This window comes from Aulostomus chinensis, chromosome 7, assembly GCF_037954235.1.
Source record: "Aulostomus chinensis isolate RoL2024-O1b breed Wild chromosome 7, RoL_Achi_v1.0, whole genome shotgun sequence".
In the NCBI taxonomy this organism is placed as follows: Eukaryota; Metazoa; Chordata; class Actinopteri; order Syngnathiformes; family Aulostomidae; genus Aulostomus; species Aulostomus chinensis.
The window spans coordinates 23,444,446-23,470,753 of NC_141326.1; the positions used below are offsets into that span (position 1 = coordinate 23,444,446).

General features: G+C 41.4%; 1 protein-coding gene across 4 annotated transcripts in view; it reads left to right on the forward strand.

Moving 5' to 3' along the window:
• Positions 1–26,308, forward strand: part of cntn1a (contactin 1a) — a 65,523-nt gene that overhangs the window by 2,151 nt on the left and 37,064 nt on the right. Inside the window, exon 1 of one of the 4 annotated variants that reach the window (XM_086209446.1) lies at positions 629–790. The exons of 1 other annotated variant lie outside the window; for it this stretch is intronic. The gene's annotated coding sequence lies outside the window, so the exon portion shown is untranslated. Of the gene's footprint in view, positions 1–628; positions 791–6,764; positions 6,909–13,088; positions 13,228–26,308 lie in introns of those variants that run through there. 2 more of the 4 variants (XM_086209447.1, XM_086209445.1) reach the window with 2 other exon arrangements.

The following is a 26,308-nucleotide window of genomic DNA, read 5'->3' on the forward strand; positions in this document are numbered from 1 at the left end:
TCAGTGACATAGCAAATCACTTTACAACACAGAGAGAACTGACTTCCAGTCAGGCGCACCAATCGTGCCCTAATGAAAGTTTTAAATCAACAACTGTCACAGTACAACAAACACCAGCTAACACCGAAGGAGTTTTCTTCAGTGACTCGGCCTACGCTGCGCGTGTTGCTGGTAGGACAGTCTTTGTAGGTGCACCTCTTCTGCATGTGCATCGCACCACTCTGAACTCCTTAACTGTTTCCACCCACTTTTAGCATCTCAACCTGGACAAAAAGCTAAGAGACAGATGTGTGTGTCAAGAGGTCAACTGATATTATGCTACTGTAGGACCTTCTAGTTGTTGTTGGCTAATATGTGTTTGTTTAAAGCGCGATGCAGTGAAAGGAGGCACAGGAAGATGCTGCTGTGGTGTGAGTGCCAACACCCACACCTCTGACTGGGCATCAGTGTCTCATACAACCCAGCATCAAAATAACCAAACTATCGCTTCAACGTGGGAACTTTCTATCCTGTCTGAACATTTCAACCTCCATATTTTGCCCTCAGACCTTGATCTTAATTTTATGTTTTCAGTGCCACGTGTGACGTTCCTCATTGTGCGTTTGCTCCGAATGACTCAGAGCCGTAGCTGTGGCACAAAGTGTCAGATGGATTCCAACGGCCGCCTGTCAGGTGGAGCACTTTATGAATCTTGTAAGCGTGACTGCCGCTAATGCATCCTCCGCTGTCCTGCATGAACCCCTGAGGACAGACCATCTCCTTCGTGCTAGGTGAAAGAATCTACTGAAAAGTAGGTTAACCTCCCGTGTGCTACATCTTACATTTGTGTCCTCTCGCTCAGTGAAACAAGTCTGGTGTTGAATTTTGTAATGGGTTGTTTACAGGCAGCAGATTGGCTGTAGGGCCACAGCGGCTTGTTGGTGGAGGCTGGATGACGAGGGACTTTTTTTTTTTTTTTCAATAACACATGGCTCTGAAAGATGCTCTATGATGCATTTCAAGGCTGCAGTCTCAGCTTCCATTACTGTCACAACACATGACTCAACATAAGCATATTACTTTTCCTTTGAAGCTTCAATCGCACACATCTGTCACATATTGAAGCAGGCAGAGTAATCTTACTTGAGGCATAAAATAGAGCCGTCGACATCCTCCCCATTCTTGCTTCACTTCTCTCAGAGTGTAACTTAGGAACATAGCCACGAGAGTGACAGATATTGCTTTTATTCTGTCCTAAAGACCGAAGAATGACTTTTCCTACTGTTTGCACTTTACTACTTTAATTTAAGTGGCGTAATTTCTTTACTCTGAGCAGCAACTTGGATGTTGGCCATCTGAGATTAAGGTAATTTTAGGTGATTAGATTTGTTTCCAGATGCCCTCCTGGGCCCTGGGTGAGACATTCTTGGGCAAAGAGTCAAAGCATTGAAGCTGAACTGAGAGAGAGAGAGAGAAAGAGAGAGAGAGATTTTGTGTGTGATTTTTAAAAAGTCTCTAAACTGATTGGCAGCATTGGCATTTGGCAGCAGCAGGGCCGGTTTGTTAGGCGCTGTTTGTTCTGTTGCACCGACTGCAGTGTCAGTCTCAGTGGAGGGAATACAGCCTGTGAATTTGTTCCATTGTTGGAATGAAAGCAGGAGGATATGATATAGCAATTAGGCGAGACAGCCTATGCACGTGTGTAGATAAACACACAAAAAGACAGACACACACACCCCCACACACACACACGAACACACACATAAAACCAAGGGCTGTGTCTGTGTCTGGACAAGTGCCTGCTGACAAAACCTGTGCTGCTCATGTCTCGATGCTTCCTTTAGTCTGCTCAGCAATTTACACACCGGCAATCAATAGAGCGATGCGCTAATGGTACAGCAGTGAGGCAGAGACATGACGTCTACTGTGTTTGCCTGGAGACAGACCTCTCCTCTGTTCATGCCTGAGGAGGAGAAAGGCCCTCAGTCCCTGTCTGCCCTCTCTGGCTGCCTGAAGAGACTTTAGACGAGAACCTGCATTAATTCACTCACTGCTCCAAGCAGCCACATGACCTCGTATATCTAATCTGAGAAGACAGAGTTAAGTGGGGAAAAACAGGCTGGCACAGTACACATTTGTGTACCACTTGTTGAGTATTCATCTGATTTGTACAACCGAGTCTGTCCTCCGAAGAAAAATGACCGGACGAGCGGTGCAAATGGGAGCAGCCGTATTAATTATGGCCACAGGAAAGGAGGAGATCACATCGATGAGAGAATGGCATGACAGATGGCTGTCTCACCCACTGGTGTCAGCTGGATATTGCAGTGAGAGAATGCTGTTTGTTTTCTGCTAGCTGCGAGTCAAGATTGTTTTAAAAACCATGACTGTCCCTTTAACCTTCAGGTTTCACTGACATGACATTTTAAGAGTGTGTAACTTCTGCTGTATGTCTGGGTATAGAGGGGCAGGAAGGAGAGAACTTGATTGGAATGCTGAAACACGGGCAGGGGACTGCGATGTAAACTGACAGAATAACGGTAGCCGTCAGGGAGACAGATGAAGCCCATCCTGTATTCCATGCAGTTGCTGATGCAGTCCTCTGTAAAATGCCTTTCGCATGAAGTCAGATGTATAAATTCAAGCCACCCGGCCATAACGATTGTATTTAAAGAAAAGAAAACTGGACTTTAGGAGGTGGACAGCCAAAGACACACTGATGCACCATATTTGTGAACTAGCTAATTTCATCCATAGATTTATGGATCTGTGGTTGAAATATTTTGTTTTGCAGGAAGGGAAACTAATAGGATTTTCATTTAACAATTATTTTTGCGATTGCTCTTGGCTCTTTGTTGTTGAGCAGGTGAACAAATAGCATTTGTGTTCCTTAACTGTAACCTAGTGTATTTGCACCAGAACTTAATTTATCAGGACTAAATCAGTCTTTTCTATGATATGAGGGATGGAGACTGAACCAACACTGGTGGTTTGGGTTGGAGCGCTTTTTGAAAAAAAAAAAAAAAAGATAATAGCCAACAGATTTTTAGTATTTAAATTGAACCAAACAAAATAACTGGAGTTGTCACCTTTGGCATTTTTCAGCATTATTTGATATTTATCAGGCAAAGTGACTCCATCAGCACTTCACGTGTTATCCTTAGGTTTATTACAGTGATATTCTTTTTTTTTTGGTCAGGACTGAGTTTTCATTTCTGCAAAACTTGTTGTACATTACTCCTAGTCGCTGTTTGATTTGATTTGTCTGACTTATTTAGTTGTTCTATAGTGATTTCCATCTCTGGTAGGATGTAATAAAGCTTAAAAAGTGTCTTTTTAGAGATTCATACAATTGCAGCGCATTGCTGAAGGTAAAAATAGATTTACCTCAAACACTGGCATTTTCTCTATTTATAGAATTGAAGTTGCCTGAGAAAATTTGTCTTCAGTTCTTTGTGAAGATAAAATCTGTCTCATGATTAAATGGCGTGCAAAACTGTCAAAAATCAAACTCTTGCAGGATAAAATATGTCTTATAGAAGATTAACCCTTTCCTTATCAGTGCGGTTTTGCCTCCTCAGTGACTCGCACGTTTCCCGCGGTTTGTGTCTCTCCTGAAGTGATGTTCCATTCAAAATCCAATTTGCTCCATTTCCATTAAGATAATGCACACTGGACAAGAAGCTGGTGTTCGGAAATTGGCTGGTGTATCTTTCCCCGCCACTCACGGGGGAAGTGGGATGACATTGATCAATGTCATCAAAGTTTTAGATCACACGGCAGTCCAGGTCAGGTGACAACAACTGTTTGTCAGTGGTGTGCTGAGCCAAATGAGTTTAATTCATCAAAATCAGAACAGATGATGCACTTTCCAGCCATTATTTTGAGAAATGATCTTAATTTATATCTTATTTGATCAGCTCCTGCTGAACTGACGCTGAATATGAAACACATTTGCGACATTGAACAGTAAAAACCTGTAACTAGGTTACATCTGACAAGATTTAATTTCTCCTCTCTGATTCTGGTTTTTCTCAGAGCTATTTTTAGACTTTACAATCAAAGTAAATCTTTTGGGAATCATGGACTCATTTGGAAGGAGATTACTAATGTGTGTGCCTGCACTCACCAACGGATTTCAGTTACCACCACGATCAGCCTTTTAAAAAGTCTTTTCGTTAATATTTGACTTTCTGCGCTCGGCACTGAAAATGGTTTGTGTGCTCATTATCTCGACAAACCTTTTCTAGCTTTACGAAGACATGTTATATTCCTACGAGGATATCAAGAGTTATTTGCTCATCAAATAGCTAATTGCAGTTTTCCTGCTGTTAGCCAGGAATAAAGAGATTTCTATTTATTAACAATAAGATGTACAAGTGACAGCACTTCAAGCTTAATAAGGTCAGAGGACAGTTTGTTATAATTAAATAACTTCAAGCATCTTAATTTGAATGGCTCTTAATTAAACTGGTCTTCCAAGAGTCAGATTTCATCCCATGGATTTGTTGAACATTTCACAGAGCAGAAATGTTGATGTAACACACAGTGGTCTGACTCTTACTTCTGTTATTGAAACTTTGGTTCTAGCTGCCCAAAGTGGGGTCAACGGGCTAAAAGTGTCCCGCCAAAAGGTTCAGTTTGGACCACCAGGTGTTAAAAAAAGGAGAAATTGACCTGTAATGTGATGGAAGCACCTCATAAAGAGAAATGACCCCGTCACTGAAAGAATGTATTGTTAAGTTGTGATTCATTACATCACATCACAATTACTGTAAGTCTCTCCTTATAAAGTATTAATAAATATTTGCATGGTAACATTTCATAAACATTAATTAACAATTACGAATGACTTATAACCTAATTTCCCACACATCAATGGGGGGGGGGGGGTCACTCTTTGGCACGGTTAAGACATACTACTGCATTTTTATCAATCTTGGTAGCAGGATTACATTTTTTTTATTTAACCCAAAAGGATAAAAATACAGTTGTATAGTAAACTTTCATCTTGCCAAATAGTGACATTTACATACATACATTGATGTACGGGGAAATTACTGTAGGTTATAGTCATATACAACTATTAATTAATCTTTTATGAAGTGATTACTCATTTACCAACACGTATTAATCCTTTACGAGGGGAAACCTATTGTTGTTTTTTTGGTCCTCTAAAAGATGGGATCTCAGTCAGGGTGTTGCGATGTAGTCAGATCTGCAATGTTTACAAGATTTTCCAAATTCAAAATGGCTGTTTGTGACGCCCTCTGATGAGTGTGGGATTACAACAACATTTGTGTGGACCAGATGTTTCGCTGATTAAAAGGCTGGAACAGAACTAATCACCTTTGCTCCTGACACATACAACAACATCCTCTCTGACATCAAGTCATTTATTTCACAACATGAAAGCTCGTATTTAGCATCATTTCAAAGATTAGACTACCTCCACATCCTCCATCATTGATATTCTCAGTAATGAGCTGCATTGTTTTGGCTTTAATCCTATTTAATCTGTCTTCATCAAGGGATTGTGAAAGCTTACTGTACGTTCAGCTGCTTGCTCTGTTATCTTATGGTGCCTGGGATGAAGAACAAGCCCGACGGTGCAGGGAACTGTCCAATTATAGAAGCATCTTTCTCAAGCCACTCGTGGGGCCTTTGAACAGGGCCTGTTGCTATGGTGTTGGAAGCATGCATGGAAGTCAAGAGTACAACTTCCTCCACAGTATATGCTGGTTTAGACTCTCGAGTTTAACCACGTCTTACGCTTTCGTATTGTTGTTTGTGATAGCATGCTAAACTGGATTTGTCGGCTCTGCTCCGTTGTGTGCTAAGAATAATTGGGAGGCTAATCAGAAATGTGAGAGAAGCACACCAGTTCTTTAGCTAGCTGACCCTTAGCCCTCTGTAGGATGAATCTTTATGCGGGAGAAGTGTATGGGGTAGAGGGTTAATCGTGGACAGAGCCCAAAGGCAAAGGCCTCCTCCTGGAACGTGGCATGAATACTGAGGAGGCCAACCTCTTGGGAAGTCTCATTATACATTTAGAGGCGTCCTGTTTTCCCTTTCTCTGGACAGCTGGACAGCTAAATTGTTTGTGGATCAATAGTTTAACTTCCTACTGGCTCAACAGAGTGAGTGAAGTGCATTTAAACCCAAGAAATCCCATTACGCTTGGCAGAGATGGGAAGCATAGCACGAGGGGCCCCAGCAAGTGCTATTGCTATGCTCATTATTCAATCTGCCTGTTTGTTTACCTGCAACGCTTCTGCTGAGACCACCCATAGTCCTTTTAACATTCAGGTTATCGTTTTTTTTTTTCTTTGCAACACTTTCATCCACAAATATCTCGTGAAAATCCCATCTGGTAATAATTTCCAGAAATGTGCCATTTGCCCTGTTTTATTAAATCATGAACTGATATGATAATGTTCGGAACATCAAGAGAGCTTCGGTAGCAGGATCGATTTAAGGTTACAACATGCTTCCTCCACCAAACAGTTAATTGTCTACTAATGTTGCTTATTATGACTGGAGGCCGGCTGCAGCCGTTCTATATTGATTCAACACTTATACCTTTTGTTTCTTCCATTCCAGCTCTTTGGCTCTATGGAAAAGATGGAGAGAGAAAAGCGGTAAAGAAAGAAAGAAGGGGGTGTCGGGGGGGAATGAGAAAAAGTGAAGGACAAAACATTTGGAGCTCTTCCTTCATTCCTTAGATCAGTGTAACCAGAAATAAAAGCTGTGGCTGGTGCAGATTTTGCGCTGTGGGCAGCCGCTGTCCTCTCCTGGCTCTCTCGCTGCGCTGCCGGTGCATTTGTGTTTTGCTGGTCAGCCTCCGAGCTCAACGGCTGCGTCTCAGCATGAAGAGCCCATTGATGTGGGCAACATTAGCATTCGATGTAGGCGAGCACGACAAACAGGTTGGTTTTCTGTTTCACACTAACAAACCTGTTCTCTCTGGATCCTCTCAAAGGGTCTCAAATCAACCTTCTCGCTGCATAGCTAATGAACGTGGATAAAAGAGGTCAAAGAATGCTTATGTAGCTCTCGTCAGTCCAAGCAGCGCACTTCTTGCTCTGCCAACTGACAGGTCAGGGCAACGCTTTTTATCTAGCGTGACATTGTCACATGTGGCTCACAAACCTGTGATGTAACCATCTGCGTCATGTTTTGTGGTAAGTGCTGTTGGGACAATACATCAGCACTAATAGCTTCCGACAAAGTCTTCTAAAATGTCCCTGAACAAAAGTTGTTCTTTCATTTGGCATATCATTATTTAGATCTGAACCCGGCATTCTGTGGAAATCTGGCTGACTTATTCATGAGACTTGTGCACTAATTATTCTCCAGATTTCCTTCCTTGGCCCAGTTTGTAGCTGCAGGAGTTTTTGTTGCAATCTGCTAATTCATGCTGCTGACATTCTTCTCACAATTTCAGTTAGCAACAGCAAATTGCCCGGGAGAAAAGGCATCGAATGTTACCTCATGAAAAATAACACGTGTGATGTCTGTGTTTTAATTAGCTTGAGTCAGACGACTGGTTGTGCAAGTCATCCTGATGGGAGGAGGGTTGAGGGAGAGGAGGACAGAAAGCAGGGGAGGTCAGGTTCCTGATTACAGATCCTTTTCTCCTATGATTTTACATCCACTTCTAAACTGGCAGATAATGAAGATGTGAGTGAAGATACCGGTGTTATTATTCTCATTACTGGCTGTCTAGACTGAGGGAGGTGCCAGCCTTCACAACATCAATTCCCTGCTTGAGTGAAAATATCTCTCACATCAGTCCATGGAGATAAAGAGGCCCTGCTTGCCAAAAATACTATTAGAGTGCAGTATCGGTGCTGGATTCTTTTTGAATTGGATACTTTTTTCAAAAAAATATGGTGCCATTTCATTAAATATAGATAAAACACTACCACTGATCCTGCTGTCTGTTTGTTTGTTAGAGGCACTGTAAGCTCAATATGATGTCACAGATAGGGACTACAACTATTTGTTGCCCCAGCTTGGAAGAATGGTTCATTCATTGTGATCTCATTTAGTGTAGCTTGTGTAGCGGAGATCTTGTTGAAGAGCTGGTCTCAACTACACCTCTGAATGAACTCTGGTGCTACTCGTGTGGTGTAAACCTGGATCTGACCCAACTACCGGAGTACTCTCAACCTTTTCCTGCACCCACCCTTGTCATTCTCTCTGTGGCTAATGTCCAGTATATCAAGCACTGATGGTACCAGTACCATAGATAAACAAGAACTATCACGTTGTGGGAATGTCGGCATCAACTCGGTACTGCTTCCTTGGTTTTGGGGACATCCTGAGTGTTCATTCCCCCACTAAACATTCTAAGGCTGTTTCTCACCTCAGGTATATTTTTCTGTCTGAAAACAATCCATGTCAAATGGGAAACACTCCAAGTTGGCAGACACTTCAACTATTTCAGACCAGAGCAAATGACGTACACAGTAGGTATGAGAACAGTTCTGTTCAAGGTGTGATTCAGTCGGTCCTCACTCATTCATTAGTTGGCCCACTTGACTCCTGCCATGGGAGCAAGCAGGCAGGCAGGCAGGCAGGCAGCAGAGGACACAGGAACCGACAGTGAGTGGGCGTCCAACTCATGACAGTATGTCGAACAGGCTGATCCGTTATGGGACATGAAAATAGTTGTTCAAACTGTTTTGTTTTTTGGATTTTCTACAGTAGAGCACCCAAGTGGACAGCGTCTACCACTACTTGGCCTTGTGGTGGTGAAAAGTGTCACTGTAGCGTCCAGTGACACCAGCTGGATTATTCATGAGGAATGTGTAATGGCAGTAAGTGGAGGAAAGGGCATCCAGAGGTGAATCTGACTGGGGGAAAGCATTGAAACCTTTTTTTTCTACACTCCTCTCTCTCTCTCTCTCTCTCTCTCTCTCTCTCTCTCTCTCTCTCTCTCTCTCTCACTCACACACACACACACACACACACACACACACACACACACACCCTAAGCAATAGTCTTGACTCTTATCTGCAACACACAGCTCCACTCATGCTGCACACACTGGGGCATAGAGTGGAGGACAGACGGAGCGAAGGGCACCGCGTCACAGTCAAACACACGCACACACACACACACACACACACACACACACGCACGCCTACAACATCCACCATCCTACACACACTCTCACAAAGACACATGCATAAGCACAATAGATGGAGAGAGGAGGGGTTACACTTCTCTTAATTCCCTTGAAAACAGAGGACGACAAGACAAAGCAAAACACTGCTCTTTTATATGACTGAAGGGGGGATGGAAACGTGTTTACACTGGCTGCTGGACTCTAATGTTATTCAGATTGATCCATGACCAATTACATTGACTTCACTACAGTGTAATGAAAAGGTTGCCATAATGACTGTATCAACTAACTGTATTTTGTTATGCATCAGTCTAAATAATTTATATCGAAGGTGGAAAAAACAAATCCAAAAAAATGTAAAATTGTGGGGTGAAAAATCTAATTTTTTACATGTTTTATTAAGAGAGCAGTTTAATATTTTGGTTTTTGCTTCCTGTAATGTTTATGTTACGCTACAGCTGACAGGCTAAGACAGTTTTAGACCATGTAAAGTTCTACCAAGCTTTAGTCAAATCAAAAATCTTCATCTGAAGGGAACATTACTTTATGTAAATGATGATATTTTGTACATAACTCCATTTTGTTTTCGAGACACTTTAACTAAGATTGCAAATCAGAACTTCATCAGAAGTGCAGTATGTAGTGTAGTGTAATATCCCAGTTGCTGGAAATGAATTAGTGTGATATTGCAGAGACGTCTCATCCTGCAAATGGTGTTCTTCAGTCACAAGATCCCCACAAAAACAAACAATTATAATTAGGGCCTATTATGTTTTTTCAATTTTTTTCCCAATTAATATGCAAATCATAACGCCAAAAGGATCATTCCTTCTAATATTATGGATCGTGTCATCATCCCAATTTAAATTTTTTTCCAAAATCATTCCATCTCAGTCAAAGTGTTCTTGTGGCATGTGATTACGGTGCCCTCTTACTATACATGGCATCTCCCTCTGTCCTTCTCTGTTGTTTAAGGGGGCACCTGTTCTGTATGATGAGCCATGTTCGCATGGTGTGACTTGGCCAAGAGGCACCAGATGACTCAGGTCTTTGCTGAGGCTGTGCTCATTGTCAGTCAGCGCACGCAGTTTTTCACCAGACCACCTGACTGTAGCCATGTGCTCCGTGGAGCACACAGATGAAGGGCTCTGTTTACATTCTCTGTGCTCCATACATGAATGGTTATGATGGTCGTCACGGGGGCCTGGTGGTGAGGAGAAAATGTTGGCCGTCCTCGCGAATATTCCCACGTGCTCTAATGAACAGAATATTTTGATTATTTGTAGAGGAAACAACTCACAGAAAACAGTCGATCGTGGAATGTGTTCACACGCCTCGGTAAAGATCTTTTCTTAGCCAACATACTCTGGCAAATTTGAATAAGAGCTAGTGCTGCCAGTTTGAAAATGTAAATGCAGATTTTCAAGAAAGTCGAGTGCCAGATACCTATGAGAATATGATATTTCCACGAAATATACCCATGGAGAGAGACAGAGACAGAGACAGAGGGAGAGAGACTTGCAGTGGCACAAACAGTGGAAGATGAGATAACATGAATATGCATGGTGCTGCTTAAAAACGTTGTCTCACACTAAAACAGTATGGCAGTCAATGGATTCAACAGGGTAAGCTTTGTCTGATGTACTTTCAACAGTGGAGGAGGCCACAGAGCCTTAAACTACTCAACTCAAATCTTCCATCGGAGAAATATCAGTGAGAGAAATCTTATATAAGTATATCTCTTAACTCACTACTTAATTACTTATTAATGGCAGGGTGTTTACATTCCTACCCAACTTGAAATTATGATATTTCCTTGGGGGGGTTTAATGAAATCGATTCGGTTTAATGAATCCTTGCGTAACCAAAGTCAACAACTCAGCATGTGTCTGGTGCGTGAGAGTCTGTTCTCCTTCTTGTTGTCCAGATGCAATCAAAACAAGACCCATTGCTGTTCCTCCTCTTCTCGTCTCCTGCCAGCTGTCCATCTGCTGTGGATAACTTGGAACTTGGAGAACATGAGAAACATCTGCTGGGGTTATTCACAGTATTTGATTGTTGTAGAACACTAATGGTATTCAATCCAGTTGCATACAATATTAGGCCTAACAGTCAACAGTCAACCAATCAGCAACTGTTTTCATTTAGTGGTTGAAATCTGATGAAAATGCACTCCAGAAATGTAGGTGCCCAGTGTAAATATTTGCCAGATTTTTATGAGGGTTATTGAGTTACGGTCCACAACCAGTCCATAGTAGAATAACCGATTGTTTGTTATGCAATTGGTTCATTTAAGGTGATGAGCAAAGCATAGTTGCCATAAAACGTACCTAAATTCTCTTTAAGGAAACAGCGAAACGTTTGACTGGAAGAACATTTTCAGCTTGTCTTGTGTGCTGTATGATGTAAAGCTAAACCCGGGAAGACTTCTTTAGCGTTTAGGTGCTCAAGTTGAATTGTGCTAGGACTCGTCAGGAACAGTTGTCATGGAACAAATTTGGAGAAGCCAGTTTCTCTCTCTTAGTTCAGTGTCGTGAGGGGTTCAGCCTTAGTCTGGTTTAGATAAGAAGATTTTGTTGTTGTTTTTCTGCAAAAGCCTTCAGTGCCATTGATCACCCACAGCCAAGCTGAACCATCATTCTCAAAACTCAGGCTAATTCGGTCCATGTGCTCTTGCCCCTCGCTGCGTCATTTCATCCATTTCTGTGTGGTTTGGCAGAAGAATGTGAAGAAAGCTTTGTTGAAAGGTCTTTCCAGGAAGAGAAATTAAAAAGAAACCGATCTGGCTGTTGAGTAGATCCTTGAGCAGCAACCCACTGCTGAGTGGGAAGAAAGCCGAGGTTATTAGAATACCTCTTTGCTGTCAAAATACAGCATGTTCCAGATGTCAGTGTAACAAACAACAGACCCCAAAAATTCTGTGTACTTATGGCATGAAGAGATTCTCTTTAAGGCATAAACAATTTTACAGACTCCAAACAGACCTTCTCATTAGAGCTCAAAGTGAGCCGAAGTCAAGTAGTGATAGTATATCTGGCCCAGAATGTGTATTTGTTGAAGACATTTCTGGATATAAAAAACAACAACATATCAGACAGTCAAACCTTGTACTACTTCTTAGCTAGAACCAGGATCTATGTGCAGGCACGAGAGACAAAGTTTCACCAACTGTGCCCACAGTAAGTAGGAATCAGACATTTATACACACAGACACTTACAATGTAATCCTCGACCCTCTCACACGCTCTTTTCTTCAACTACTTCTTCACATCTGAGAGTATTTCCTTTGTGAAGCAGCAGCTTCAGCTGCTTATCTGAAGGTCGCCTTGAATGTTGGCTCCACTGCACATACGAAGTAGATACTGAAGTCTCTGCCTCAAAAATTGATTTTCCATCAATTGTGTCAGACATTGCTGGTTCTAATTTGGTAATTTTACGGTATTAAAAAAAAAAAAGGGTTTTAAAGCACATTGTTACTGTTGGGACTGGATTTCAGTTTGAATATTTCAGTTGTTTTGATGTTGGTTTCCTTGTCACCATAACGTGACACACATAGTTCTTGGGAAATATTGGCAGTGGAATAGGAGGCTTTTCATCATCCTGAACATCCTACTGTGCTATCAGTATCATATTAATGAGTCAATACAGAGCGATTGATCCAGTTCCTCAGATTCACTCAGGCTGCACTGCTAACAAACATTGATTCATTGCTTCCATCTGTCATGGCGCTGTTTCGAACACGCACATTCATTTATACGTAAGTGCTAAAGAAGATGACGATATATCTCCAGCAGTGAAAACCTTCCTGTGTGTCCAACCTGACTTACATTGTCCCTCAGTGGCCATTTTAAATGCTCATGTGTATAGAAGGTACTTTTTTCCCTGCCATTACACAATCAGTGAGACTGGTGGTGAAAAGGGCCAATCAAGTGACATGAGGAGGGAACAATAGACTCTTCAGCTGATTTATAGTGCATTGCACACATATCTAGACACCAGCACCCACATACAAACACTCTTAAGTTGATTCTTTGATGAAGCTGAAGAAAGAAAAGGATTTGAGTTGTGGAGGAGACGATTGTTTGCTTTTTTCCATTCACAATGGAGTAAGGTAAAGATTACAGACATTACACACATACACTGGCTGCTAATAATCGCCACTTCAAGGTTCTCCTACTCAAACTTGCTCACCAATAGTGTCTTCAGTCTTGTGAGCGAATGTGAATGAAAAAAGATGAAAATCAGGCTTAAATTGACATATTCGTCTAGTGGAAGTGTGCTCACTACATTAGTGTAGCCGATGCATATTGTTGCCATTGAGGACTGAAAGCTTTGATCAGCAACAATAATGAATGTGTTAAGGGTTTTCTACTCTGTTGTTCCAAAGAGGCTATGTTTGTTTATATTTGTCTGCATTGACGTGCTGTACAGGGAGTAGGGAGTCTGTCAGATCCCTCGAACAGTAGGAGACACAAACATGGGACCTAGAGTCTGCGCTGTGACCTTGTTTGCTAATTAAGTGTCAGGCCTATTTTTCCACTCCAGAAAAAAAGCCCATATCTTAAGGCTCGTATTGCCAGAAGGCGATGGGAAAACTCGTTCAGCTACTGATGGTTGGCTGCTTGCTCTGTCTTTGTGTGACTGTATTTGAATACATATCAGGAGTTTCATCAAAGATGCTATGGTACGAGTTGGTCGTTCTTATAAATAATGCAAAGGACTGAGACAACACGATGTAATGACTTAGCATTATGCAGCAAAGTGTCACTGTTACTGTCACAAGAATGGACTTAATTGATCTGCTTAACATCTTCCCTGTTTGGAACACAACTCATGAGGAGAATCAACCAATAAAACTAACAGTTTTGTTGTCATACGATCTTCAAAATGAAGCTAATTAAATGTGGAGCCTTATTTTGAGTGCAATGCAGTCACACAACGAACAGCGAATCTTTCTATTTGCACATCACATTTACATTTCTAACTGAATCAGTAAGTGAAACCAGGAGCTGTTTTGATCAAAAAAATGCGAAAATAACAAAAACCGTGCTTGTTTCATTTACTCAGATGTTTTCATTCTTTTTGCTATATCAAATTGAATATCTGTCCATTTTGTGATTATAACAATAACTCAGGTTACGTATCAGCACCCGTAAATCACTGATAACGTCCCCCATGCGTCCTTTTACGTGTAGATGTTGAGATATTTGCTTTAAAGTAAAAAAAAAGATAGAAGCTATGATAAAGAGGTTCTCACTCTGGTAGAATTTTTATAATCAATAATTGTTTCTTTTTTAATTCGTGAAAGCAGGAAGTGGACTACTGTTGTAATCTAGAAAACACACGGATATTTTCCAGATTGTATTCATGTATCTGACCCCCACTCACGGAGTGTCAGAGAGATGACGCGCTTATTTGATCCCCTCATTACCTACCGCTGGCCTTACATTTAACCCAAGGTTCATCAAACAGGCTTGAAAGGTTGTTTTCTTGACATATTTCCTCTTGTCTCTTTGCATCTTGCCACTTACTTTACATTGTATGTGTTTTGTTCAGTGAGCATGAAAATTGCCCTATTTAACGACACCCTCCCATGACTCTCAAGATGCAATGTCTCCAGAAGCTCGGAGACCAATTCAGTGACCCTTCCTCTAAAGACTCCCAACTTCATCGATGGCACTGCTTTAAGTGAACATCATGTTTCTGGACTATTGTTCTGGACATTGTTATGTGCTCATGCTGCAGGGCATAACTGATTGTTTGCTCAGTCCTAAAAAGAGCAGCATTGTGCTGGTGACATATATCAGTCACTTAAATGCCAATGTTGGCCTATTTATGACGACCTGGGTCAAAAGAGGGGCCAGGCGGGCCTCGACACACTGTAACTATCTACTCTAGCAAGCCTTCATGCAGCAGCCGATGACACGACGTGCGTCAGACTGTGGCTCACTCAGATAAAGCCAAAAGAAAACAGGATATATTTGGTACTTGTGTGATTTCTTCAAGCTGAAATAATTGTGTTTGTTGTGTAATGCAGACTGCTGCCTTCTGAACAAACATAAGAAAACCCTCACAGATGCACACATTTACTGGCTCATTGTCCTCTCATGACCACTACTGGGACATTCTCTCTCCATCATCCCCTTTCTCTTATTTAATCTGGCTCTAACTGGTTTTCACACATAAGTAGTTGCAAATATACCTCAGAATTGGATAATCCCCAATTCTAAAGTGATGAATCCATTTTCTAATTGGATTCATACGCATGTTATATTGGACACAGGACAAGCATGAGCAAAGGGACTGACTCCCAGTGGGGGAAGGAATAGAGGGATGCAGAAAATTCAGTGTGACTCTAAACCTTATTATCTTTGCATTGATGACTCCTCTGGTGCCGGAATCGATACAGCTTGACTGGCTCCAGGGGCACATGGCCCACTACAGGAAGTGGATATCTCCAAACTATCCATTATGGATGAGAGTGTAAGGACGGAGAGCCAGTGCAAGACAAGAGGGTGAAAGATGCGGAAGTAGGGATGAGAAGGAGGAGAGGAGCTGATCCAGAACAAGAGTGAATAGAGGAAGAGGGGGTGTTTTATTATGTGCAGTTTTGTTATAGCTCAGCTGGTTTTTGCCCTTCCTCCGGGGTGGATCTTTTCTTTACTTTCAGCTCAGGGAATGGACGCAGCACTCACAGCTAAACTTCTTCCCTCCCACTTATTCTCACCTCTGCAACTTGCCAGTAAAATCTCTTCTTCTTCTCTGCCTCCTCCCAGAAGCATCCTTGCCATGCTACATATTGTAGCCTTCAACTCATACTTCCTTGCTGTTGTGATGTCTTCCACCCCTCTGTTCTGCTCTCGGCCATGCTTTGTTATTACTCCCCCCCACCTCTCTCTTTCCCTCGCGCTCTCGTTTACTCTCATCACTTTCCTCCTCCTGATGTGAGGTCACAGCTGGGTAACCCTATGACTTGACAGCTAAATGTGAGCATGCATTTGTTCATTTGTGTGCAATTGAGGGGGTTTGTGTGCCACTCAGTCCCTGTAACAGAAGAGGGGCAGGATGCCATGACAGCAGTTGCTAGCCAGCACCAGGAGACGAGCAGTTTATCCTACAGCGTACTGTAGCAGAGAGATATCCAGCTGACTGCAGTGCTGCCAACGCTGACAGGACTGTAGCTACAGGCGTGTTGGGGTGCGTCAGGGCTGTGTGCTGTGCAGCAGAGGTGGGTGGCAGAGTGGGCTGACTGCTTGGCTTGTGTTTGTCTGCATTGTGGAGGAGCCAGAGAGCACAGAGTTGAGAAGTTTAGGGGCTCCTCTCGAGTTATCGTGTATGTTTGTTTGTGTGTGTGCATGTTCTCTGTAACGCCATCCTCTGCAGTGGGAATTGCTTATTATCTGTCTCGCAGAATGAAGCACCCTACCTTAACACTGCAGTGCTGCACATTGAAAGGATGAACCTATTGAATAGAGCCGAGTATGAAAATGGATACAGAAAAAGATACCATGACATTCCAAAGCAATATATCCTCAATAAAGATATATTTCACTGTGTCTGCTAAGGTGTGGGAAAATCCCATGTCTGATAATCCAATCAGTGTTCATCACATTAGTTCTGCATGGCAAACACAAATGTTATGCATTCAGTGGAAACTGACATTTTTATCTGACATTTCTGACATCAATCTTGTGAGAGAATTTTGCTTTTTCCCACTGATCTAGTCAGCAAAATTGTGTGACACAATTCTCGATATTTAAAAAAGGTCCACAGTATCATATGACATCACAGTCAGATAATATTCAGTAAATATGGATATATTTTCAAGCCCTAATAAACATCATATGTGTTTACGTGGTAACTTTCCGTGCCTGTTCGTTTGAAGTTTGATATGAGAAGGAAATAAGAGCTGGTGGTCACATTATCTGTTGTATGTCCTCTGCTTCATCAGGTATTTCTGATTCTTGTAATGATGATACTCCCTCAAAAAGAGACATTATATGTCGATTGTTTGATTTTCTTTATTTTTGTTACTAGTCTGAGATGTGCACAGCCTGTGGTTGTATTCATATCAAGGCTATGCTGCTTACCCTATATGCCTATTAGGGCAAATACTATAGTGGCACAGTGTTGTAATCATGTATGCTATAATGTTTGTTCCATATGTGCATTGCTCACCCATGCATGTCGTATTCGTTGGCTTTAAGTATTGTGTTAATGTTCAATGTTTTTCCAGTTCAGAAGCACCATATGATGAGATTCTCTATGACCTTTATGTCATAACTTTCTACTCATGATTTCATTGTACTGATCGCGTGATAAGAAAAGCAGCATGAAATTTCCCCCTCGTCCAACAGAATGTTCTTTTTCTGCGCTTTTAAAAGGCAAATAGACAAGTATTTAGTTTATATCCTGAGTGTAAACACTTAATAAATCATAAATCATCTGGTAGTGCTGTGTTCTTTCGTCTCTAATAAGATCGTCCGTGCTATGCTCACTCCCAAATGTCCCCTTATCTACATTGTGTGAATCGCACTCTAGCAACAAGAGCTGACTGCCTTTCAAAGTTTCTTCTTTCACTCAGACCACTCAGCACTACTCATATTAACAACAGACAAAAGCGTTTTGGGCAGGTTGGGTTAAATTGGGTTCTTCATCCTGGTCTAGGTTGGCCAGCTTGCTCTGCTTCTATTCTCTTCAACTAACTCACTGAGCTGCAATAAAAGGCTTTGAAAGGATCAGGTCTTGGCAATCAGAGGCAATTGACTTTGGCTTAAACTCAAGCCATTGAGAGTGTGCTCTTATCAGTCAACCAAAAACTGCAGCAGGAAAACCCTATAAGCATTATGCAAAACAAGCTAATTTATTCATGTTTGGCAAGTGAATAAAATCTAATTCAGTGACCTGTTCTTAACCTGGAGTGAATGTTAAAGCAGGGCAGGCTTGATGGCACACATTTTGTTCAAAACAAATACGCCTTTACTGTACGCTGAAGTGCTCAGTAACTGCATTTAGGACAATCAATCCAAGATATCAGATGAAAAGATGCAAGTCTCAGTAGGAGGTCTGTTCATGAGTAAAGTAAAATCCTTTACAAGAGCTGCGAACAACGTCATTGAATATGTATTTCTCTTCCCCCCTTTGATGAATTCAGTCTCCTCATTATACCACTGACATGCAACACCACATCAGATGTGATCATAGGGAGCGGAGAACAGGGCACAGTGGATTTCAGACAGCTGAACGACGAATCGCAGATTTGGCTCTCACGCCTACAATCACAGAGAAATTGGTTTTGTCTCATCAATGCTTTAAACATAACTTGCAAACAAAACTCTCGTGCTTGTTTTTTAGAGCAGAATGTTGGTAGAGTTTAGTGACTTACTCATTTGATTTACTCCTGATTAGATGCATGATCAGTCGTAATGGACTCAGCCAACATAGATGAAGGATGAATGGCAATTTTTTAATTTCACTGCTTATGAACACAAATTCAAACAGAAATGGAAAAAGGCTGAATGAATCCTGATAAAGAGCAGTCAGAGGTGCCTCACTGTGGTGCTGGATTCTAAAACAGTGCCATCTAGAGAGTATTTCTAAAATGTTTAGGGCTAAGTACAATACCTGTTCATCAAGGACTTTTTTTCTTTAAGGTAGACTTGGAGTAAAGTCAGCTATTTGGTTCAACTTACTTATATGATTGGGGTGTCATCTGCATCTTCCTAATAATATTGACAAAGTAGGGTCTTTGTATGGTAAATGCTACTGGTCCCGGCATAGAACCTTGTGGAACTCTGTGACTTCCTTTTTTTTCTTTTTGCATAAAATATTTTATTGTTTACACGTACGAACTGAGATAGAGCTGATGAATGGGACTTCAACCAGCATAGTACTGTGAATTTAATGCCAATTAAATGTTGGTGCTCTGTTTGTTTGGTGAGAACAAGTTTCCAGAATTTATCCGCACTGTTATTTTGAAAGGGTAGCAGGGCAGCATCCTGGGCTTGGCAGCACCTTCCATGATTATCATTGGCTTGCGCATAAGTACAAAAAGCCAGAACATTTTTCTGTTGTAGCAGAATAATAAAGAGTCAAGCCAGATGTTCTCCTGTACCGCCACAGTACAATGGAGGGCTACTCAGGGCTATATTGTAACTCGTGTAAGAGATTCTCTGTAAATGTCAAAGCTATTTGTGCCTTTTACAGTTATATTGAAACAGCAGAAACTTGATTTCCTCACTCTGGGTGTACAGGAATTGTGTAACATAGAGGGGAGCAAATGATCCTCCTTTATTCCCATCAAGAGTGGGATTGTGCTGATTCAGAAATATTTCACGAATCACATTGGAAGAGAAAGCAAAGCAGACTCAGGCCTTATGCTCCACCATGATGCTCTGTGCCAAGCCCCACATGCTGTATGCCTCTGAGAGATTTGCTCTGCATTGCTTTTGATTAGCCTGGGAGCACTTGGTTTATGAACAATAGTGGAGTGCCTGCTAAAAGGAAGAAATGATACCTTTGGCTCCTTTGCATAATTCCACTGACTTTTTGAGTGCCCCATCTTCCTGATATAAATAGAATGATTAGATTTGTCCTGACACATCATCGACAGCTCTCTCGATCCATTAGCTTCACTTATACAACATTTTAGTATGAGTGCAATCCGTCTGTACTCTGGCTTTTTGTTTTCACATAATCCTTTTGCTTAGCTTTCCTGTTATTGCATACGTAAGATGAAAAGCCCACAATGGTGACTGTCCTGGCTGATCTTCCCTTAACTGTATTTCCTAATGCTCCGGCCCTGAAGTAATTTGGAATCTCAGAGTGAATTATGATAAATGAAGATGCATCTCCTTTCTTTAAAGCGTCAAATGGACAAACATTCAGCGGTAGAAGGTAATAGGATATGGTAGATGAAAAGATTTGGGACATCTGCATCATTAAATACTTGGAAATTCGATAACTTAATTCAGTGAATAGCTTTTGTTGTCCCACTGCAAAAAGAAAGCTTTTCTGTAAAACAGCATGAGGTGTTTTTTTTGTTGTTGTTGTTTTTTGTTTTTTTTCTTACAAGGCTGAGGAAAACCCTTAGTCATGTCTTGGAATGTTTCTATATATTATGCTACAGATTTGTTGTGTGGGCACAGTAGCGTACGCAACCACTTCTCCTAAATCTGTTTTAGTGTCCTCGCTACAAAGTCCCTGAAACTTTCACTCAGCATTTTTGCAGTTTATGCCACCCAACGGCATGATATGAACATTTGTATAATAATAGTTGCCTCCTGTTCCCACAACATAAATTTTATATCCACATCCAATACTGATGGAAACAGAAGTTTAACAGCGTCAGGGAGGGAGTAATTGGATTTGCTTTTTAGTGTTTCCCTGTATCAGCAATTAAGTTTAGAAGCAGAGCATTGTTTTTTGTTTTACATATCGATGTTAAGTGTTACCTTTGGATGAAGGATTGTGGTTTTGATACACTCAGTATGAAAAGAATTTGAAAGCAGACATCTTTTATTCCCTGAGTGTCTTTTCATGGGCTCATTTTGCTTTCACTTGTTAAAGGGGAATAAAAAAAATGGGTATAGGAAGTGAAGGGGCATACAGAAGACTAAGGACGATAAACTACAGAATACATTGCGGACTGAGAGTACTATTATCATCAGAGAACTTAAAGATCCATGTCACAGCAATAACTTTTCATGTCTTATTATTGTTTCCCTGATGAAAGTTTTTTTTGTTTTGTTTTGAATATCGTCTTTTACAGGAGAAAACTTGATTTTTTTCTACATTAGATATAATGATCATGTGCCGCTTGGCCAATATTGGGGCAGGATGAGGTTTGGAAGCAGGGAGACATCATAGTTATGATTTGTGTGTATTTGTACTCAGGGGTTTCTGGTTGTGTGTGTGGGTGGGACAGGGGGGCTTAAAAGATTAAAGCCTGGCCACAGATGAGGAGAAAAGACCCCTCTCACTGCAGGGAGGCTCCTTCAGTGGCATCCCATTTGCATGGCTCACTGTCCTGCTCAGGGAATTAGCCTTTTCTTTTCCCATCGTCCCTCCCTCCTGTGTGCACCTTAGAGAGAGTGCTTCCATCCAGCAGCATTTCTGAGGCAGACAATGCAGCTCAGTATTTGGGACACTTGGCAGGGCAGGCATGTTGGAGGAGATGAGGACATGGGCTGCTGAGTAGCTCATCTCGTCACATAGCCACTAGCATGATAGCTCTCTACAGCAAGGTAAGCACTGGACAGTCACACACACACACACACACACACACACACACACACACACACACACACACACACACACACACACACACACACACACACACACACACACACACACACACACGCACACACACACACACACACACACACCCCTGATTGTTTTACTGTGTGTCACTTAAAGTGCTGTGTGGTGATCCAATAATGGGTAACATCCTCCTCTTCTTGACCATAATGCAATTAAGCAGGATGTTTGTGGCTTATTTTATGATTACATTTAAATGTTCTCTTTGTCAAATTAATCTGTGGCCTAATGTTGGATTCACACCCTCTAATCCAATAAGGGGATGAATGGGAAATATTGTGGGGAAGACTCGACTTAGATTAATCTTTCCATTGTTTACCATTTATTGTAGCTAGCCAAAGCACTGTATTTGCCCTCTGAGACATGTCTTTTTTGCAGGCTGAAGGTATTGATCGTCTTCTTAGTATAACTCAGGAAGTACTAATTGCTGTGTATGAAGTCTTTTCACTTATCTGGAGTGCTGTTACATCAAGAGCAAGCAGACCCCTTTCACCTTGTAGTTACAGTCATTTACAGTGCGTGGCAGGCCATCAGTGAATGGGAGATTTGTATAAGATATGTCGCTTCCAAAGTATGTCACTGCCATCTATGGAAACATCTTAGCCATATCGAGCAGATGTGGAATAAAGCAATTAAGCTGAGTGCTCTATTTCACAGAGTGCGAGTCTCTTGTGACCTTTGCCTGCATGGCATAATTTGTCATAGATGATGTGATATACTGTCCATTATGCAGAAGCCCATATATAAAAAGAAATTAATTGGAAAAAAATCCTATAAGATGTTTTTGTCTTGAGTAGTATCCCAACAGAAAGTACTTCAATGACGGCTGTACTGATAGTTCAATGCAGTTCAGAGTAATGAGTGATAATATAATAAGGGTGTCTGCAGCCACGCTTGCTCAAACACAGCATTGGTTTGAGCTACGCGCTAAAATTAGCACACTCACATGCCCACGATAGCAATGTTAACATAACAGGGTTCTTATCTATTCAACATTCGTGATGTAGCTTAGTAAGCGATTCAGTTTTAGCATATTTGGTCATAAACCTAAGTATAAATATATAAGATTCCATGGCAGGTTGCAGAAGTAGTAGAACAGCTAATTGTCCCAGCACCCAGGCCATAAAAAGAATGGAGGGAGCAGGTGTAAATCATACCTTAATAACAATAATCGAGGTGGCTCCCTCACAATAGAAGATATGGTCTTAGTTTGCATATGTGATGTGAGGGGAATATAATTCACAGAGCCGTCCAGCTCATGGTTATAATGACTGGTTGTCATTGATATTCAGGTCAGCTGAGGTTGCTGAGGCTGTGTGGCCCTGGGGGGCATTGTGTTGACTGCAGGGGTTGGGATAAATAGCTTACATTAGCACGACTGCTTCTATTGGTTGAGAGACAGCAGGATAAATTGGGGGAGGAGGGGTGACAGAGTGAATGAGCCATGCCTGGATCATCTAGGGTTGGATTACATCATGAACTAGAGAGTGGTATTTCTGAAGAAATTGCGCCGCGAATACGAAAAGCTCGCTGCTAGCTGTTGCTAGATTGCGATTCTGCCTCAAAACTTTTATAATATGAATAATGTATATGAATATAGATGCAGAACAAATGAATGTTTGCTTTATAAAAGGCTGACGCCACCTTCGTAGGATGTAGAATCATCATGACTCTTCTCAGGCTTCTCCTCAGTTTGAGGGCGCTTGTTGTTTTGAGGATCCCAGACCTGCTGGGTTGCACTCCTGGCTGCCTTTTTCCTTCCTTTTTGAGTGTGTGCGCGCGTGTGTGTGTTTGTGTGTGTGTGTGTGTAGTCAGCTAGACAGTCAACTGAAATGAGCTGCTGAGTGGCTCCTTACTAAACCTGCACTCAAACTGTCAGTCTGGTGTGTTATAGCAGAGAAACAGCCCAATTAGCTGATAACTAACGCCTGTGTTTGATTACCTGGGGCTGACTGCACTCAGGCTGCAGGTCTCTTTGTTTAACAGAGTTGAGAGAAAGAAAAACCTCTCAAAAAAGGGCCTGAAAGCCCTGTCCGTACCTGCTATTGTCTTTATTTCTACGTGAGGCACAAATAGCCTCTCCTGATCAGTTATTCAAAAAACAAAAAAGAAATCATGGGACCAAAACTGGTAATTACATGGTGTGTTACAAAAAGGCACAGTGTCCTTTTCTTCTGAAAATCCATCAAATATGGGACTGAATGGAGACGAGGGAGATTCCGCCAAAATGTTTGACACTTTGTGGACAACTAGATTATTGGAATATAGAGTGAATTTTGTGGCTCGTGGGATAATTTAGTAAAAATCCTTCATAGGAATTTCAGCCTCTCTCCGCTCTAGCGGACGTCACCGCTCTAGTTTGTGCAATACACACTTGTACAGAAACCTGACAAGAGCTGAAACCAATTGGAGGGTTTGAACTCTGATTTTGTAAAAAGGGTGAATGACATGAACAACTTGACTTCATGTAAAAAAATGTCGAAGAGTTTGTGAACATTTTAGGATTTCAGTGGAGTTGCTATGTGAAAGTATGATTACTTGCTTGAAGAAATGTGAAAATTTCTGAACTCCCCATTGATTTTATACGGGTGAAAATTCCACAAGAAATGTGAAAGAAGAGGCTTAAATGTCCCGATGTTTCTGAGCGTTTTAATGTTTGAATTGAGTTTAAATGTTTAAAAGTGGGGAAGAAGAAGAAACAGTAGAGGAAGCATTCAAACCAGGAACACTGCATTCCATTGTACCATTCCAGGTACTGGTACTTGTACAATTATTGGTTCAAATGTGAGTGGTGAATTTGGATATTTTAGAAAAACTCAAGTTTGCTTTAAAAAAAGAAGAAGTAATTTTAGTTCCTGCTGTGCAGCAGTTGACCTGTGCAGTACAAAGTGTGTAAAGAGCGTCATTTTGTGCAGGTGTTACTAGTAATAGTTTTCCTCTGGGAAATATAACCCTTTTTTGTCTGTGGTCCAGTTTCTCCTCACATAAATAAGACACACTCCAGTAGAGAGGGAGAGTGTCTCTCAGAGACACACAGGCTCTCTCCGGCTCATTTTGGAGTCCAAATCAATGATTTTATCATAAATAATTCACAAGTAAGACTAAATGTATAACCAATACTTTGTGGTAAAATAACACTGATTCAGCACGAGCATGAAATGGATAACAGCTGGTGTTAAATTCGGGGATGTGTGTGAAGACAGTTTGTTGTCCTGTCAAGTATCTGATTGTCGCATTATCAGATGTGAGGAGATACAATGTGCTTTTTTTGTCAAAGAAAATCAAACCATATTTCTAAATTATGTCACCACTGAGACACTGGTTGTTGGCAAGGAGCACTGTGCTTGTTTCTGGTGGAATCGCTTTAGTTTATTTAAAATTTGAATTCTCTATGGAAAAGTAAATAAGCAAACCATTTGGATCCCATCTTCTGCAGTAGACTTGAATCAAAGTACTTATACTGGGTGGGAAGAGTTTGTGTGTGCGCGCGCGCGTGTGTGTGTGTGCGCGCGCATGTGTGTGAGTGTGTAATTTCATGACTCAGTCAAAAACTGCCCTCAGTAGGTGAATAAAGCTGCAAAGATGAAGGACGCTAGGCTCCTCAGACACTGCTGCCTCTCACAGATCATGTCAGACTGGAGGTCTCACTGTTTCATCTCACTTTAATCCGGATCGATATTCTTGTTCAGGTCATGCTTGTGTTCTCTCCTTGTGCTTGTGACAACACCAGATCTCATCTCAAAATGTGTGATTTTAGGATGAGTGCATCATCAGATACTGTATTATTATTGGATTTCACATCTCATGCCTCAGTGGAAGTGGTAATAAACTGCTTGGTAGGGCAAGGCCAGTTTTCATTTCGCTTCACTGTCGAGGTGGGGGGGGGGGGGGGGGCGATAAACAGAAGGATTTCTCTCTAGAGTGATTCCCAAAACTGACACCAGAAGTATTATTGTATTAAATACGTGCTGAGTATACAAACTCTGCTGGCATGTTCAAATATTTTAATAATGGCGCAAATCGTTATGATGAAAGGCCTTGTGATGCAGCCCAATGAGGTCGAGTAAAAGGACATATATTTCATTACAAATGTAAAAAAGCCTGCCAGGCTCTGTCTGAAGGTAGCAAAACCCGCCCACCAGCACACACATAAAGGTATGCAGCTGCTGGTGGAAGATTTATTTATGTTTGTTCTGCAACATGTTGAACTATTTTTTGAGGAAATAATATTGAAGTATTGAAAAAAGGCCCAATTTTTATTTCTTTTTTGTCGATAGAAATTTAATGAGATAAGCCAATAATCTCGGGAGAAAACAAAACCAAAACTTGTTTGTATGAATGTGGATGAAAAAGCTGCTAATTCCAATATAAAACACTGTATTGAAATGATCGCACGTACGTAATAATGACGAGCCCTCAACTACACACTGTTGTCCAGTTTCATATGAAAGACAAAACCAAAGAAGTGCAGCAGTGAATTCTTGCGTTATTCTCCGGTCGCTCGCTAATCAGATCAACAGTCCAGTTCTATGCACTCCTGTAAAACTGAGGGAGAAGAAGAGCATCCCCTCATTGAAATAAGCTCATTTTTGACCAATAAAAGGTGAATCAACGACATCTTCTAAAAAGTCTCTGCTGCAAGTTTAATTATAGTACGTCTATGCAGTTCAGATATGAGTGGGATGCTGGGGGAGCTGTCGCTGCGTCTTAGCAGCTCATGTTTTCTCTTCTCCAGCTGATTAAAACCAATCCAGGGTTAACCCCATCTTGGCTTCGTCTTTCAGGATTACTGCAAATCTGATGTTAATGACTGATGGTGGCAGGGGTGTTGATTGTGTTTGTGCATGAAAGTAGTTGCGGCGGAAAAGACAACA